Consider the following 19,180-nt stretch of genomic DNA (forward strand, 5'->3'; position numbering starts at 1 on the left):
AATGTTCCAATGCTCATGTTTCATTGTTATTATAACTATTCTTTTCGTGCAAACTATAGGAGACCCAGTTCCAAGAGACTGGTTTGGACCTACTGCTTTATTCCTTTTTCCCACAGGGAAATTAGATTTAAGGGTGTCATAATTTCTAGCTCTTATGTCCCAAGTGCTGTCCAAGCACACTGAAAAGTAAAGAGCTACCAGGCTGAAGAACAGTGCAGTAGCTGTCTCCAGCCCACCAAGGGATTACGCTCAAGTGATGTGCTGCTTGTACTTTTCAATCATAGCAGGAATTGGCATGCTTTAACAGCTTGAATTGCTTCATCTCTTATGCCAGGTTTTATTGTTCTGTTTCAACAAGAGCTTGTCGTTGTGTTCCGTCTTGTGGTCTCCACAGTTTTTTTAACTCATTTGCTCCACTACAGTGTATTGATATTAACAGAGTTGTAAAATTTGACAGACGGTTAGTTTTCACTATATTTCACAAATATTCACAAATATTTCACAAATATTTGACAATATTTGGCTTTCTTACTTAATAACTCATCTAGCTTACCTCAGTTAACCTCTGTGTACATTCCTCATATGAATGACAACCTTTCTGGTTTTCCCATGTAGCCCCAATCTTTACCTTCAATATCAGACAGTATCATTTAGGAATATGACTCCAAAGACTATTCAAAATCAGGTTTTGGCATGGAAGCCATTCCTCAAAGTAAAGTTCATAAATGCTTTGAGCTAATTTCACTCCTCTGAAATTGTGCTATTGAAAGGTCCCAGATCTTTAAGGTGGCTAAGTCCAGTATTTTCTAACCATCTAACAGACATATTCTGTGAGAAGATGATGCAATACAGTCAATGAGAGTTGGAAGGTTTGAGCTGTGTGGGAAAAATCAATCCAATGTTAAGATGCTAATTTCTAGGCTCTTGATTCTTGTGCTTAGCCATGAAGACTTTGTGAGGCCTGAGGTGAGCTACCTCAGTTTGAAACAAGTTAAATGGGGAAAAGACTACTTTCCTACTTGAAAAAGAGAATGCAAGAGCACAAGCCTTAGAGATTATAAGATATCAATGTTATGGTAGTGGGAACCACCCCACCCCAAAAAGGAGCCAAATACCAGAAGGCAGTCTATGTATGATATTCAATATGTTATTATGTCTAATTTTGCTGTTAATTCGTTTTATCTTTAATAATTAAAGAAATAAAACTAATTGTCTAAAGTTTCCTTCCATAAGCTTATTATCTTGTGTTAACTTGTGCACTGCTTTCCTAAGGCATTCTCTAATAAAAATACTCCATTTTACTTTTATATAGCAAATAAGGAAAAAGTAAGATAAAAATGGATTTTAAACAAAATGAGTTGCGGTAGGAATCTCGATTAGCTTTACTTCATAGCACAAGTATTCACTGTTTTGCAGGCCACTACAGCAGATGAACTTGCTCAAGCTGAAATTTGTATTAATTTGCTGTGTATGTCATACACAGATATATTAGCATCAAAGATCAATGAGAAACCAGCTAAAGGTTGTGAAGCATAATGCCTTTACTCTGCAATATTGAACCAAGGCTGCCAGGAGAAAAGAGATGGATGGTTTCAACATCAAGCTTAAATAAAGAAATGTGGAGCTCCTTCAGCCTGTCAGTGGCTGCAGCTTTATCACCTTCACAAAGTCACCATAAGCAAATGCTCTCACTCACTGACCTTTAATTGCTAAAATAAGAATGAAAGTGCCACAAATATACCTTAAACATTCTTGACCAAGGATTTCATCCAGCTTGAAAAGTATTTTGTGCTAAGGGTAGTCCTGTGACATGGAAATAGGATACAATGAGCTTGCTATTCATTATTTGAAAATAATTACCTTGGTGAGATTGCAATAATTTTAAAATTGTTTTTTCCAGGAAACTAGTATAAATTTGCTACAATACATTGTCTTTGCAACTTTGTTGATATGGCAAGCTTGAATTTAAAATCTTGCAGTCAGACTATGCTTTATTTTGCCAGAAATTATTTGATTAATTGTCTGAATTTATAATAGCCTCTATTTTTTATTATTTGATTCTTGAACTCAGACGCTATCGTTCTCCTCTAGTAAACCCCAAATTATGAGAATATATTTTCATACACATACTAGTAAGGAATATTAAATAGCCTCACCAAAGAACACCAAAGAAGCTGATTGTTAATTAATATCTATATTTTGTGTTGAAAAAGTACAGTATTAAAAACTCAAAAAAGTATATGGTTTTATTGATAATATTACTAACAAAAGGTAATGTTTTATAAGAAATAAATAATGGTACCTTTTTGATTTATAGTCCAGGTTCAGTTTTGCAGTAGTAATCAAAGATGTTTTTTAAAAATAAACTTTATTCTAGTATAATCACTATCTCTATGTTTTCAAAAATCATGTTTTTGGGTTTTTGGACTTTTTAAAATTCTTTTCAGATTCCTGCATAGATAATATCCTTTGTTGTTGCGCCTGCCTTAAAAAAAAAAAAAAAACCCTCTAAACTAAGATGTTATTATCACAAAGCCAAACATTCTCAGTTATTTTCATATCTGAATATAGAAAAGTCTTGAATGCATGCAAAACACAGCATTGTTAGGGTATGTACATTAGTATTCCTAAAACTAGTTTTCCCTCAGGTGTGATAGTAGAATTCTATAAACGTTTTTCCCTGTTAATGCTATTACATATAACTATGCAATAACATTATTGAGATATTAATATTGTAAATAAATGACACCACATGATTGAAATTCCTAGATCCTAGTGCATAATTTATATTGTCTTTTGGGACTAAACCATAAAAATGTCTTTGGGGAATGACATTAATGTAGCAGTTATCCTACACTTTAGTACAGATTGACCTGTGTCTTTATGAAACACTTGTCATTTTGTATTCTGTCTCATAATATTGTGAAATGCCTCTTTTATATAGTCAAGGAAAAATATATAACAGATACCTGCTAGCAAAAATGCAAGCGACCTTAAAACATAGCTTTTATTTTTCATTCTCAGGTGGATATTTCTTTAAAAAAAAAAAAAAACTGGTGATTTAAATAGCAGCATTTTGTGGCTCAAGAATTTTCAGTTAAGTTATTACTAGTTGTTAGATATTAAACACAAAAATCATGATGGACTTTAGATTTCAGATTTCACAGAACTACATAAATTATTTAATTGAATGAATACACATGAGAACAGTCTGTCAAACATCTTTTATACACTTTTGTGGATCCTTCTCATTGAAATGACCGATTGTGCTTATGACAGTATCTTTATTTATGCCAAGTCCAAAGTATGAAAGACCATGGAGTGAATAATGGAATGATCAATAGGAAGAAATTAAAATGACTAGTAATTTTGTGATGTTTCTAAATCTGCTTAAGTAAATTGGATAGATATATAGTAAAAGTCTGCAGGTTCACGAACACAAGCTTTAAAATCCACTTGCACAAGCATCACACAATGAACTTATTAAATAGTGTAGTAGTGCACAAGTGTGTTCTCCATCATTTACTCTTTGGAGATAGGCTTTTTGTTATGTTATCACATTAACAGTGATGAGGCAGTTGTCAGTTCCTACTTAAATTGTAAGTGATGTCCCGTATCCAGGTATATAATGAATTGTATCAACGATAGCAAGCAGAAAGTAAGTTCAAAAAACAGTAAATCTTTAGCCAAATGTAGCATACCTAAGTTAAGAATTCTTTCTTCCTTTAAGGTATTTGGAAATATTTTAAAATATTTTTAACTTTCTGTAAGTGGATAAATTTTGTCAGTTCCGCTAGTCATCATTGGACCAAGCGGAAAACTGTTCATTCATATAGGCAGATATTTGCTCATTCAACTTGGTTGCCCTTTTTCCTGGGCTTTCGTGCTTCTTTCCAGATTAGGCAAACTACAAGTGATCTAAACAGTATCTTGCTCTGTTTTTCTAGGCAATTTTGAAGATTTGCAAATTAACACTCTAACAAAATAATCCATTTTCACAAATGCTACCTCCAATTTGCTTTTCAATCTACTCATGCTCAGGATTTCTTTTATCATTTTTAGAGTCTCAAGGCTCCCCTGAAGGGATGTGTGATTTCCCTCCTCACAAGGGAACCTTTCTGCGAGTTCAGCCCTAGAGATAGCAGCTAAGAGATTGTGCGTCTTTTCAAAACGTCAGTTCTATTTTCCTTTTTTCTGCTGAGGAGTATCTGCTACTGCCTTGTAGACAAAGAATTTCATTTGACTTCTTACAGACCTTTTCAGTATATGTATTCTGTAATGTATTCTATTCTAATATGCATTTACTAATTTTTCAGTGTTCTTTTTGATTGTCCAGTAGCTTTAGTTTGACATAAGATGTAATGTGTGTCATGTACTTGTTAGCAAATATCTGCTTCAGTTCATACTATGGGTTATAGTTGCACATGGAGATTATAAGATGAGGATTTAGTAAGTTTTGCATATAAATTTTGCAAACTATTCCACAAAAATAACTAAGAAAGGTGACAGAACAACTTATACTAAAAGTTATGTTGTTGTCCTTGTTCCGTGGGCTTTGCCATTGTTCTTATTTATTATTTATTCTCTTGTTAATATTGATTGAGAAGCAGAAGTAATACAGTTGATTTATAACTGAGTAGTAATGCTGCACACATACCACAAGAGTGGATGATTAAATATGTTCTCCGAGTTAGGTAGATTTCTCAGCTGAGCATGCACAAACTTGAGTAAAAAAACACACGTCCATGTATGTATAGTGTTTAGAGGGAATTTTACCTCTTATCTCTTTACCTTTTACTTCTTTACCTCTTATCATTAGCTATCAAACATGCTAAAATATATAATACATTGATCAATAGGTTATGGCAACAGTTCCAGTATAAAACCCTGAAGATGTAGTATACCACCTGCAAGACGTCATCTGTGCAACTGGTTCATCAGCTTTTTCTTTTTCTTTTTTTTCTCTCCCAAGAAAAGCTAAGTCTGCAGACAAGCAAAAGATAGATGTTTGAGTTGACTTTCACCCTATGAAATCTAACGGTCCGGGTTAATAACTTGGTCTATGTTTGTGAAAGAAAATTGAAGCCATTCTTTCACTTGGTTTAGATACAGACTGCAAAAAAAGAAGGTATTATGAACAACAAACACACCAGTCCCCCAATGCCTTGCAGTTCCAACTCAGAATTTGATCGTGACCTTAAATAAAGCACACTATTCACTGGTTTAAAGACCATAGTGAGTGGGTAAGAAGACATCTATGACATTTAAGCCTGCTTTGGTAATAAAGACAGGGAAGTATTGATGCAACTTTTCAGAAGTAACATTCTTCAACAGACCTGGCTAAGAAATGACAACAGATGGAATTTAATCTGTTTCTCCTTTAGTGAAACAATACTTACAGGATGGGAAGTGTCAAGTGGAAGGGGAGAGCTCTCATTTTCTGAGAACTGCAAAGCTGACTTTGACAATTCTTGCAGTCCTTGCTCCTCCTTTGCTCAGTTATCAGTCATTTTATCTTATTGGAGGTGACGGTGTTTCACAGATACTAGAACTTTGAACTCTTCTGCCTCCTAAAAATAGATCTACCTTTACAATTTGTCATGTTTTTAATGGACTCTTCGCTGAGTGAATCTGTCTAGTTGAATATAGAGGCTGAAACTGATTTTAAGTTTATATACATATGAATAAATAAATAAATAAATAAATATGAAGTAACAAATATATATTATACACATGTATATGTATATATAAAATGATCCAGCTAATCTAGAAAGCAAGTAAACTAATAATCAAACAAATAACAACAACAAACCTTTACAAAACACATATATACAAATTGCTGCATCTCTGACTTGAGATTATAAATTTTACTTGTGGTCAGTATATTTTGTCTTTGAAAAGGCAACCTGAGCTAAAAATTACACAGCACAGTTCAACCCCAGCATTCACTTTGACGTGAAGTAAACTGTGGCCATGGGAAACTTTTACTTTCCTCTTCATTGAATATAGATGCAACTCCCCTGGTGTGTTTGGCATCAGTTTAAAATATACTAGATGAGAGCTGGCACGCAGCTATTTATTTTGGTGTTAATGAGCGCAGTTTATGTAAAACTCCATGCATTCACATAAAATATACCCTGTACATGACTTTTGCAGAAAAAGAAAGAGCTCCTAAATATTTACAAATTTGCAAGCCTAGACAAAGGGAATTTTAGTTTTAGCAACAGCCTTTTCTTTATTAAAGGAAAAAAATAAAAACTCAGCAGAATCTTTTTTTTTTTTTTTTTAGATTTATAACTACAAAGGAAAATCTTCTAGCCTTGAGTTCTAAACATCTTTCTATGTAGCTTATAAAGTAAATTTATGTTTTTTCTTTGTCTATTGATTTTTATAAGACATCAACCCTACAGCAAAAGAAAGAAAATGATTGTACATATATATTTACCAACATGTTCTCTTAGGAACAGTCATTCATCTCTGTTTAGCCGTTCTTTAGCTATGGATATTTGGGGGTCCTTTCTTTGTTAATTTTTCAATCCACTATATTGCTTCTTTTTCCAGTGCTTCCTAAATTTATGTGTTTTTTGACTTTATTTTGAAAGAGAGGCTGTCTGATTGCACATCTTTTTTTGTTCTGTCTTATTCTAAATAGGATATGTTTTATTTCTAGCACTTTTAAGAATACACAGAGTTAAAGGCATACATACATACATACATGCATGTATGTGTATATTCCTTCACTCTTCCTTTCCTTACAAAATCTTACTAGAACTTAACAAAATTTTCACTCCTTGCACTAAGGGGGGTCCTATTGCTCACAGTATTGGGGGGGAGAGGGGAAGGCATAAACTCCTGTACTGGACACAAATGACAGGGTTTTGGTAGCAGGAGGCTACGGGGGTGCCAATGTGGGAGGGGGATGTGGGCTACATTGGGCTGGTCACAACGGGTTCAGCTGGCTCTGACACTGGTGTGAGCAACCCATCGCCTGCCAGATCAGCAGCCTGGGCCAGAGCCCCAGCTAAGACATAACTAAAAAAAGAGTGGCAGCTATGAGGAGCAGGACATAAGTGAGGAGACAGGGGAGGAGGAAGTGGAGGAGATGCAGAGAAGGTGACATTGATGGGGACACATCAGGAGATGCGCTCTTGGAAGAAGGTGACCCACCCTGGGGCACCCAAGTCAGGGTAGAGGAATGGCAAAAGGTAAGAGACAATTGAGTAAGACAAGAGGAGTGGCAGAAAGAAACAGTTATGCACTGACCCCAGCTCCCTGCATCACCCCTCTTTTCATTGAAGGGTCTGGGAGGGATTGAATTGAGAGTACAAAGTGTACTCTCAAGAAAGGTGTTTAACTGAAATTGAGCCTGTGGAAGGGGAGAAAAAGCGATTTCTTTAACTGCCTATATCTTCTTTTTTTTCTCAATACCTGAATTGCTAATTAAATGTTTATGTTAATTGGCAATATATTAAAGTAACGTTCCCTGAGTCAAGACTATTTTGCCTCTAACAACCCAGTAAGAGCATTATGAACAATAGAGCAGAAGTGTCATGGTTGTCATAGCTTCATCAGCAAAAGCCGATGGGGGGAAAAAAAAAAGCTGATGAACAGCCAGAAAAAAGTGGAATGAAAAGAAACTGATTTACTCTGGATTCCATCACCTTTCTATCACTGCATAGAAATCAATAAAGGACTCTGTAGAATGGCCTTGCAGCTTTTGCTGGTTCCAGGGTAAGCTTCAGCCCAGCTTATGCCGTTTATGCAAAGCTGTGTTGATTCAGGCACCGCAGTCCTCACATTTGATAACATCCCCTCCTCTGTTGCTGCTGTGCTCAGCTGTAAGAGTCTATTTTGTCAAGACAAGAGCTGTTTTTTCTATAAATTTGGTAAAATCTGCAGGTACAAAATTTCTGGTGCATTTTATGATTTACAATATAATTTGAAAATAATTCACTTCCTGCTGACACTGAGAAACCCTCTTGTCCTCTACGTCCTTTTTTCAGGAAGCATTCTTCATATCCAGAAACTGCCTTACCTCTGCTCCATCTCCAGCTACTCATTCAGCTTTTAACCTGTGAAGTCTAACCATTTGAATGACTTCATAAAACATAAACCATTATAAAACATTTTAAATTATTTTCCATATATTTATGTATTTTATTTAATCTTGTACCGTTCTTAAAGTTGAAAAATGAATATAAAGTATGCAGACATTAAATGTATTAGTCCTTTTATGGTTTGAAGATGAAAAAATTTGCACAAATATGTATGTGGCTCTTCAGACCCTCATATCAGCCTTTTCTCTGTCTCTGAGTCAGTACTCCTCTAAATACATTTTTTTAATTCCTTTCAAAAAATTAAGACATTTCTAAACATAAAATTTCATTCAGTGTGACTTGTTTGTGTTTAACTTTCCACATATAGATGCTATGAAGCAAGAATATCATAAATTAAGGTTTCATTATATATGACCAGTCACTAAGTGTTTGCAAATTCAAGGCACTACCAATGCACTATCAAACTTTGCACTCTCAAGACTGAGCTTTTACTCCTATGCTGCCAAGTGAATAGCAATTACCTGAAAATTACAGTACTAGCAGGCTATAGAAAGTACATAGAGAATACAGAATTGGTTATATTGACACACACAAATTCACTTGTAATTTTGAAAGAGTTGCAAGTTTTGTGGATTATCTTATTTGAACCGAAACTGCAAAAGTAAGAAAGAAAAACCAGGATGCCCAATGTCCTGTCATGTGACTTATGCTTTCCAAGAAGCAGATAGAAATATTCAGCTACATATGTCAAACACCTTTATTTCTATTTACTAGATAGCCATAGTGGAAATATTTTAATTTGATAGTTTAGTAGAGGATGTACTGGGAAGCTTTGCTTAACCACGGTGGAGACAGAGCTGTGACTGGGAACAAACCACTGATGAAATGGTCTGATCATGGAGGAAAGATCACAGACCAGTGGGACCTCCCTATTCATTCTCACTACTTATGCAGAAGGTACTGTTGCTCCCACCTCAAAATTTTCTTTCAATACTGTTCATATCTCCCCACTATTGTAATGAGTCATTTTTAAATACTTTTTCTCTTCTCTATGACATCTCTTTGACAGCAGATACTATATATCTTTGCCTATACATTTTATTCCTGTGTGTGAAATATATAGGCATAAAATGAGCAAGATCAAGGGGAGAAAAATGTGGGTAGTCTGATTTACGAAGGCTACCTTATGGAATATTTTTCTGTGCAAATGATATGATTCATTCTCGGAAGGGTTACTGCTTAGGATTCTGCAGCATTGCACAATAGGGACAATCTTCTGCTCTCTGAAAAAACATCTCAGGTACCTGCATCATAGGTACCTTTTGTTACTGGTTAATGCTTTTCCACTAAGGTTCACTGAAAATCATAAAATAACAACTTTGCACAATGTTGAGGTTTCTAGGACGAGGAAGAGATCGCCTGAAGATGAGGAATTATCACCTGAGATGATTTTATCTGCATTACACCATTCAAACCTGGATATTTCATAAGCATTGTGATAAGGATGGTCACGCAAGGACCAAATTAGTAGAATGACACTAAACTGAAAAACACTCTGAATTGGAAAACTAAATGTTTGCTCAGTCATAACCTGTGGAACACTTGCTATCTACAAGTTAATATAATCCACTATATTTTAGTTCATTTTTTTTCTTATCTACATTTTTTTTCCATTTACATCCTAACTGACAAGGGGTACATATACAAGAGGCGAGAGAGAAAAACAAACAAACAAACAAACAAACACATACATTTGATACGAATTTTAAAGACTCAAATGATTATTTTAATAGCGTTTGTGAAAACATTTTAATTCACTTCCTCTAACCCTGTAGAAAATAACCAGGAAAGCGTTTTTGGTTAGAAATTACAATTCTTTACGTATGAGAATATTCAGAATGGTTCATATCAGTTACTAGTTTACCTGATAACTATCAAGTGTTTATAATATCCCAGCTGATGTTTCACTGTCTAAATAATTCCTAGTATAATAGGATAAGAAATATCTAATTTTATTGATTCAGAAGTCATAGTGTTACCGAAACATTTGTTTCAAGAGCACATCGCTATTCTTGTAAATCAACATCCTACATATTTTGACTTATTTTTGTATTTAAATGGAAAAGAACAACTCTACCAGTCACAGATATGCATATAATTCCTTTACAGTGATTTAGAAAGGAATTGACTTGAATGAGGGGCTATTTTTTCATCTGTCTTTCCTGTGCAATAAATTCTTTCAGTGCTTTATGTATTTCACACCTTTATTTTCCTTTTCAGAGCAAACAAACAAACAAGCAAACAGAAAAGATTAATTTTAGGATAGAATAGTGTATGGCAGAGTATTACTTTTGCTGATTAATACTAATTGCCAAATTCAAATTGAGAAGATACGCTATTTAAGCTCGTAAGTATTTATCTCTAATCTTAATTTCATTAGTAAAGCATTTTTATGAGTACATATACCTAGATAAGTGAACTACAAACTGTATGTTGTACATATATGCTTTCCAGTGAAGTGCTAGACACTTTTGGTATGTGAGTGGTTAAGGGAAATTTTAAAAGTTTAATGCATTTTGAGCCTGTGTGGCGTTCACATAACTAAGGTAGGTAACTGGCTGAAATTTTATTAATTACATAACTTAGCAGGAAGTATTGAAAATCTTGGTGGCTATTGAGTGCTTTACAGCAGGCAAGCTGGTATTACCTGGAAGCTTTCTGCTCTGTTATACTTCTTAATGCTGTGTACATATCATTTTCTTATCAAATATTCCCTTTACTGCATAAAATAGAAGCACTGGTCACTCAGATTTCAACATCAAAGTCATGTTTTGCTGTTTTCCAGACATTAGCCTTGCCTAAAGAAGGGAGTCTTTAGTCTTGTTCATTCTGCTCGCAAACCTGTCCCTTACAATCTATTTCCTAATATTATGGGCAACCCTGTTAAATTATTGGAAGTTATAGTTCTCGATCATATTACTTCAGAAGGTTTCACACCTCAATGAATGTGCAGTATTTTAGAGTGCTTTGCAGGGAACCATGGTATCAAAGTCCAGGTAGCAGTGAACAATTTTAATGTACCGATCCTGTGATGCACACTAAGAATTCTCTGCACAGCTGAGACCTATGCTATGAGTTTTATTCACACAAAGCAAGCCAATATTTCATTGAATACCTGAAATAAAAAAGTAATAATACTGCAGCCTGTTTCAGTATTTGTTCTTAAATGTCTGTCAAGTATCCTAACCCACTTTTATTGCAGTTTTCTCCTGTTTCTCCTGTTATGTTCTTATTTTTTCTTAGATGTACTAATAGATTGTGCACCAGTTCTCAGTTGTTGTTTGTGATTTGCAGCAGCCACCTAGGTTTTTTTTTTCACTTGTTACTTTTTTGTCCTATTTAGTCCAGCAGAAACTGACAAGGGCAATTTCTACTGTGGAAGTAAAAAGCTCTTAAGAAAATTCAATCTAGACACATTTTGATGCCTATGCCTTATAGTAAGCCTATATTATTTTGATGCAGTATACATCAGACTCTATGATGCAGAAATTTTTATGTTTACGTTGCTTTGCAGACAGCTCTTGTCTAAACTGCAGAAAAGAGTTTGGGTTTATCCTTTCATCCATTGAGTCATTTTACCATCCATAAGCACTAATCCTTTCCTTTCTTTTTAAAGGTGTCCCTAGCCCATGACCTCAAGAGCTTTTATGGCGATTTCCGTCCCATCAAAAAGCATCAAAAGCCTTCAGAACAGGTTTCCAATTACATCACTAAGCCAGCTGACCTTTCTGAAATTTTTTTTCCTCTTTTCTATCCTGACACTATACCCTCAAAGCTAGCCACTGTGATTTGAGCCCAGGCTGCTCTAGGATGAGTCAATGGAACAATTACACATTTGTTCCTGGTGTTTATATCACTTCCTTGATAAATTCATTTATCCAAAGAAGGTGGGAAGATCAGGAAAGATCAAACATTTCGGCATGTAAGGGCATGATGCATTTGGAAAGGCTAGCCAGGTTTCTAGTTTTACAGTCAGTATAGACTTATTAAGGCAGTGGCAATTACTTAAAGAGAAAAGCCGCTCAGTTGTAAATCAAAGAAGCAGAAACTAAAATAAATAAATGAATACATATTTTAACTTAATTAAAGAAGAAATGTAGCAGAATAATTGAAAATAAAAATAAAAAGGTCCTGTTGCAGCAGTTGATGTTTACCTTTCACTTCAAAGCAGAACAGAACAGCCTGAAGGCAGCTATGGTGGAAGTTATATCAGAAAATACAAAAGGAAAGTAAATTGTCATGGACACACTTTTAGCTGTATCTTCATACAGTTCTTAGCCTCTCCAGTTACACCAACGCTCTGTGCAGGAGCAGCAATTAGGTATATATGGCTCTTGCGGTGTTAGGTAATGCACTCTTGTCATAGCTGCACCAAAGATGCCTAAGGCTCTGTTTGATGCACTTCGTGTGTCTCCAGAGTACATACAGGAGATTTTACTCACAGCCTGCCTGAGATTCTACCCTGCATACAGGTTTCCTTGTGAAGGGAATTTCTTTGTGCGTTCCAGATCAGAGTAAAGTCTGAAGTAGTAGGATCCCATGGCAGCATTCAAGATTTCTCTGCATGACAACCCAAGAACATCCTCAGTATGCACACTTTAGGCCTAGTATCAGGCGTTATGCATTCAGATAAGTTTAATGAATTAGCTTTAGCCAGAAGACACTGCTATCTACTCAGGGAAATTTTCAAAAAAAAAAAAGAAGAAGAAGAAAGAAGAAGCGATTTGAATTTTCAAAAGCTGTTGGACAAGCAATTTCTCCTGACAGTTTGAAGGCCTGATGAAGTTATTCAATGCAAATATATCATAGATACAGCAAATTCCCTTTGCTCTGTGACTAAATTGCAGTTCTTTCTCATAGTTTCAAGTCCCAGTGGCAATACTACTATTCTCTGGGGCTTTTTTGTCTGATTCGTGCAGAGATTGTTATATCTGTATAGTATCATCTCTGCATTTCAAACAGAGGAAGATTGTGTCCTTGCCTTGTTTTTCTGACTGATCTTTTCTTCTTTTGGAGTGTGTGGCATTGTAGAAAAAGTTACTTAGTTAATCACCTATTGAATTGATTTAGCATCTTTTTGCCGTATATAGTGAACACCTACAATGGAGTAGGGTCTTTTGTCATAGGCCAGAATAATGCACAATTGCTCCCTTTTGAACATTTTGAACAAGCAGCATTTAGAATAGGAATATCAGTGAGAAGAGTAGATTTGGCAGAAAGAACACTGACAACAAAGTTAGGATAGCTCTTTAATGTGCATTATCTTAAATTGCTTGTTGTAGTGATACCACCTTTAGTTAGAAGATTCTGCATGTTTTTCAAAATGGCTAGCAAACCATATTTTCTTAGCAGTAAGGTATTTTATAAGTTTCTCCTATAAAGTTTTCATGGCCTTACTGAGAAGCCTAAACCCATTTTTGTTACCCCGCAGTGACATATTGCCTGTCATCCAGTATCAAGGAAGTTACTAAAAGCTTCTACCTGAGATTGAGAGCGAATTTATAGCAATATTTCTTCCATCTTCTCCAGAGATATAAAACTGTGCAGGAAGTTTGGCTGTGGAACCATCCTATGTGATGTATATGTGCACATCTTATCCTCAAACTTAAGTTACGCTGGAGTGAAACATATCAGTGTCTGTGTGTCATCGTTTGGTTAATCTCAAATATTAAGTTAGAAACTGAATTTTCTGCAGCTGCCTTCATTTCCACTGCCTAAATCTTACATGGAACATCGTGTTTTGTATGATTTTTCCACTGGATCAGATGCCAGATTGCTTCAGTAGCTAACTTTTATATCCCTAGTTACTGAAAAATAGTTGAGAAAAAGCTTAAACGAAATGTTTTAGCTTTTCCAAGGGATTTCTAAAGCTTCCACCTACCAGACAGATGATATGGGTTAGACACATGCAGTAAATAGAGTAGAATCCTGACAGAACAGATGCATCAGCTTTTTCATAACCATAGCGTCACTTGTGTGACAGATGACAACATTCAAATGAATCTCATGCCTATAAATAGACTGAAAAATTCTTGCTCAGAAAAACTATCTCTAGCTGGATATGACTTTTACCTGGCTGTGTTTCTTCTTTACTTCAGCTGTTAATAAATAAGTTTCTATCTTCATGTCATAAAATTATTATAATGGTATAATCCTGTGAAATAATATTTAACATAAATATTTCCTCACGTAAAACAGGCATTCTGAAGTTAGTATCCAGCAGCCCTGACACTTTTACTCTTCACTATTCTTGTAAGACTGTCAGTAGAACTCAGTGGCCAGTTTTTTACAACAAAGCATTTTCATGTGTACCCAAGCCATTTGCAATAGCTATAATACCTCAGATCTCTAGAAGATAGCTAAAAGTTTTTTCTGCATTCTTTGAACATCTAGAAGTCCAGTCCAGCTTTGCTGGCTGCTTTATCTGGCATCTTAGAAAAGAATGGTCAACAGCAGAGTACATAAACAATATTATAAACCTATTAATATTTCATTAAAAATGAGTATGTAATTTTACTAAAAATATCCTGATTTTGTGGAAGTTTCAAAAAATTATGGGGGAAGGGATAAATGTGATGCTACAGGGTCAAAACTTTCCGTGAATATGCACAGAGCAGAGTTCCTATATTCCTGGAAAAAATTGTTTCCAAGTAAACTCATAGCCACAGTTCTGAATCCTCTGCCGTCTATAGCATCCTTAGGAATAATCCAGAAGAAGGTTGTTGTAATATTTCAATCGTGAGATGACAAAACATGGGTAACAAAAAGAAAAAGACATGAATAGTGAGAAATAAGTTCATAGGAACTATTTTCACCCGGTTTCGTCATGTTCTGTCTTTCTTCTCTCTCTCTCTTTTTTGGCAACCCCATCCACTGTTGTCCCTCCAGCCAGCAACTGTTTCCTTCCATCTTTTCCTTTAAATACCCACCCCCCATTCTTTTTGAGGACTGGGTTGTGTTCTGTCTCTCCTTTTGACTTTCTATTTCCTTTTCTTTCTTTCTTTGCTAAATCTTTAACCAATCACCTTACAAGCCACCCAACTGTGCATATTCCACCCTTTGAATTCATTTTAGCTGGAATACTTCCCAGAACCAGTGGGTGTATAGATGTGTTTATAGAAAGGAAAGGACTGAATGAGCTCAGCATGTTTTAGAAAAAATGCCAGCTCTTTTTTCAATATTTCAGCGTCCTGAGTTAGAGACAATAAGAATCAGCTCTCATTTACAAATGAAGAGCCAAGGGGTTACTGAGATTTCCAGCACGAAAATAAGGTGTATAACTGATCTTTCTTTCACCTCTAGCTAAGAGTCGCTTTGTACATCATAGAAACTTGTGATCCACTTGCCCTGTGTATGAGGTTGCTCAAAACTTCTTACTTTATTGCCTGAAACAGACTCACTCTCATCTGTCGTTTCATGTTTTAAAATAGTAAACTCACTAACAAAAATCAAAATCTGTTGTGGGTATTTAATAAACAAAAGAAACCAAAAAAAATTTTGCTTATTAAATAGTGAATTATTTCCTCAACATTTTATTGTATTCAAAACCGAACTTTTGTGCTACCGCACTTAGTCTGCCAGAGCAAGTAACAATTACATTGGAGAAGGGAGCCTATCTGCTTTCTATGACGTTACCTAGAGGGTAAGGCCAACCATCAAATATTTTCATTTATCCAAACAATGGAGACATTTGCAACACTCCTTGTAAATTATGATAAAGGAAATGCTGACAGCAGAGCAAGGGAAGGTATCTCAGATAGTTTATAGGATTTTTTAAAGGTAATATCAAGTCTGACCCGCAGTTGCAATTCTCTTTAGTGACTTTCATTTTTAAGTAGTGATTTTTATTTTTTAGAATAGGCTCTTTCCTTTATCTCAGTAGCTGACGAACAATGAATAAAATAAAAACAGTCAATGAGGTTTTCTTATTTACTAGGAAAATTCCAAAACAAAAAATATTACCTATGATCTTGCAGGTAAGTTGAGTGTGTTTGTGATGCACATCTATTTGATTTTCTTTTGCTACTGTTTCTGTGTTAATATGTGTAACTGTTTATGGCTACAATTTTGTTTTTTGTTTTTTTTCACATAAAAATTATTGCAGGATTAAATTGCTATAGGAAATAGCTACAGATTTCAAATATTTGTAGTAAGTTGTTTCCCTCCCGCTTAGGCATCTCATTATTGCAAAGAATAGCTTTATATGGTAACTATAATATGAGTTACATAAGATAAGTAGTCTAAACTCATGACACCAACCAACACAATCACAGAAATAATGTTTGGTTTAAATAAATGATTTAATGTTAAACAATCTTGGTTGTCAGCATAGTAGTACCTTCCATTTATTGTCTCTTGAAAAATCCTTATCTAGGGGGCAAGTATTTCAAATATATGTATCTGTTAATCCCCTGTAAAATGACACAGTCAAAGAAAGTTAACCCAGCAGTGAAATGCATTCACTTTGTAATTCCCCAGTATATATATGTACACAATTTACATTGAAGCACTAATGTATAGCTTTTAATTATGATGCTTTTTAATTCAATCATTATTACATAAACACACAAATTTCAACAACTGTTTGAGTTCACTCCATCATTTTAACTGGCTCCCCCTGACAAACAAAAAGGAATATATCTGGGAAACTTGCAATGCCTGATGCTGTGTCAGGAATACCTTTGTAACTAGTACTTATGAGAAATTTAGATTTATTCATTTGGATAGTTTAATAGAAGAAAGTGGAGATGAGTGAGAGCACTGTCTCAGTACCAGTAGCCATGTGTTTTGAGACTGCTCTATTATCCTAATGCTGAAACTGAAAAAAGGGTGAGGACGTTTCAAGTACTGTAATGTATCTTAAGTGTCTGCAGCAACAATATTCTTGGTGTTCTTTCAGTTAACTAGCTGGTAGACACAGACTAAAATGTAATAGTATTTTTACTAGGTAGGAGCATGTGAAACCAGGTACTGAATAAGAAGAAATGAGTGAAAGAGGAAATCAAAAAATTAATGAAGCCAGAAAAGAAGTTGAACAGAGTTTTATATTAACATATTAACAGAAGATTATTTCTTATATTAACAGAATTAGCATGCCCTGCACTGTTCAATGCTTACACTTATTTCATAAAAGGATAACAAATAGTTATGATCTATATTAATACTTTTAATATAATCTATGTAGTTTTTTAATGCAATAGGGAAAAAATAATAATGCTTATGGCAGTGGTTTTATATAACGTTCTAATGACAGTATTACAATTTTCTGAAACTTTTCAGTTTCATTAACAGAGCATAATTCAAGATTACCTCCTTCATATTGAATCATTGCAGTGAGAAAACATGAAAATGTCAATTCAACGCTCCCTTGAGTTGCTGGCATTAACAAGATAACTGGAGCCAATCGGTACAGCTCATACCTTGATATTTTTGAGTCTCTCGGTGCTTCTGAATAGTTTTTATCTCTCTTCAACAGCAGCCTTTGCAGATGAATATATAAATAGTCCATTTTTCTTTGGCTGAACGTCGGAAAGAGATGAGCACTATTTGGGAAACTTTTTTTAGTGCTGAGAAGATTTAAAATCAGTTTGTTTTCTATATCAGTAAGAATCAGAACCATTTTGTTCTATACTGTGTCACGGTTGACCATCTTTAATTTGACACTTCGGGTGACATTCTATCTTTGGTTTGTTAATTGTGAATAGCATCTAAAGCTAAGATCTCACATGCTTACTTTATAAATTATTTTCTATGTTTTTTCATGCTTTCCACTCCAATTTTTTAGATCCTATTGCTGATAGATTTTGAATTTTCCAGATGACACTTCATACTGCTAGAAATTCTCTGTAGGAAAATGGGGACACTAAAATATTTTGAGGTTGCCAATTTGCCAGGCTTTGGAGCAGCTGTTACTTCCTGTCAGCTGTCAGAAACTATACCAATTTATATTCACTCACCTGAAGATTTTGGCAAGCATCCCACAGCTCTAAGAACTGTTCTAGTAGGCTATAAGTTTACTGTAATGCACTAGATCAATCTAACATGATTTCCTACTATTTTGAAGATCTTGAGAATCACTGTATATTTCTTGCAAATACCAAGGTTTTTTCACAACAAAGCAAGCACTGTTCACATTATTGACTGCTATCTTCAAAGATGTGTAAGAAGAACTGAAGTGAATTCAAAAGGAAAATGTTTTGTCTCTTTCAATTTGTTCATTATGCTATTTTTTTTTCTTCCTTATAGGTCTGGATTTTTCCTTACTCTTTTTCCTATTGTAAATCAAGTGGTCCTTTGGTGGCCTTTACCCTCAGTAACAAATGACGCCATTTTCACAATGACTCTTCCACTGCGTATTTTTACAGAGTACAACTGAATGTGATGAATAACATCTTTTAAAACTCAACAAATGTTTCAGACACTTCGACATATGTTTTTCCCATTGCAATAGTCTTTAGAATAATTTACCATAAGCAATGAACGAGGTATTTATTTTGAGTATCAATGTATCACGCTGGTCGCAGATTTTACCGCAGAAAAATTACTATTTCTTCAGACTTCGTTCTTTATCACACTGTATATATTGGCTGCAGTTTTAGCAGTGCAGAGTGGATTTCATTTGCAGATTCAGAAACCTCATTTTTGTGTATTTGCAATGTTAGTATCTCCATTGCAGACAGCTCAATTCTGTTGCCCACACATATGCTTCCAGAACTATTTCAGCTGCCCTGCTCAATCTAGCCCGGCCTTTAACTATTGCTCCAGAAGGGCACAGGTGTCCTGTAGAAATCATAAATGTCCCTAGGCTGCTATGCTTAAATTGCTGAAAGCTGTAGCTGTGGTTTGATGTATAGCCGTATCTATTTAACTGTCTTGCCCGTAAGCCATATTTTCGGAAATTCTGACTCTATGGTTAAGCTGAGCCCTGTTACATGTTACAAAACTTCACTCAAGAATCCACAACTCTTACTAGTTATAGTTTGACTGAACTTAACAGACTCTAAAGTGGGTACAAGAAATTTGCAACCATGTGGATCCTTTTTTCCTTTGTAGTTGATCAAATT

Source organism: Struthio camelus, chromosome 1 (genome assembly GCF_040807025.1).
Source record: "Struthio camelus isolate bStrCam1 chromosome 1, bStrCam1.hap1, whole genome shotgun sequence".
NCBI lineage: Eukaryota > Metazoa > Chordata > Aves > Struthioniformes > Struthionidae > Struthio > Struthio camelus.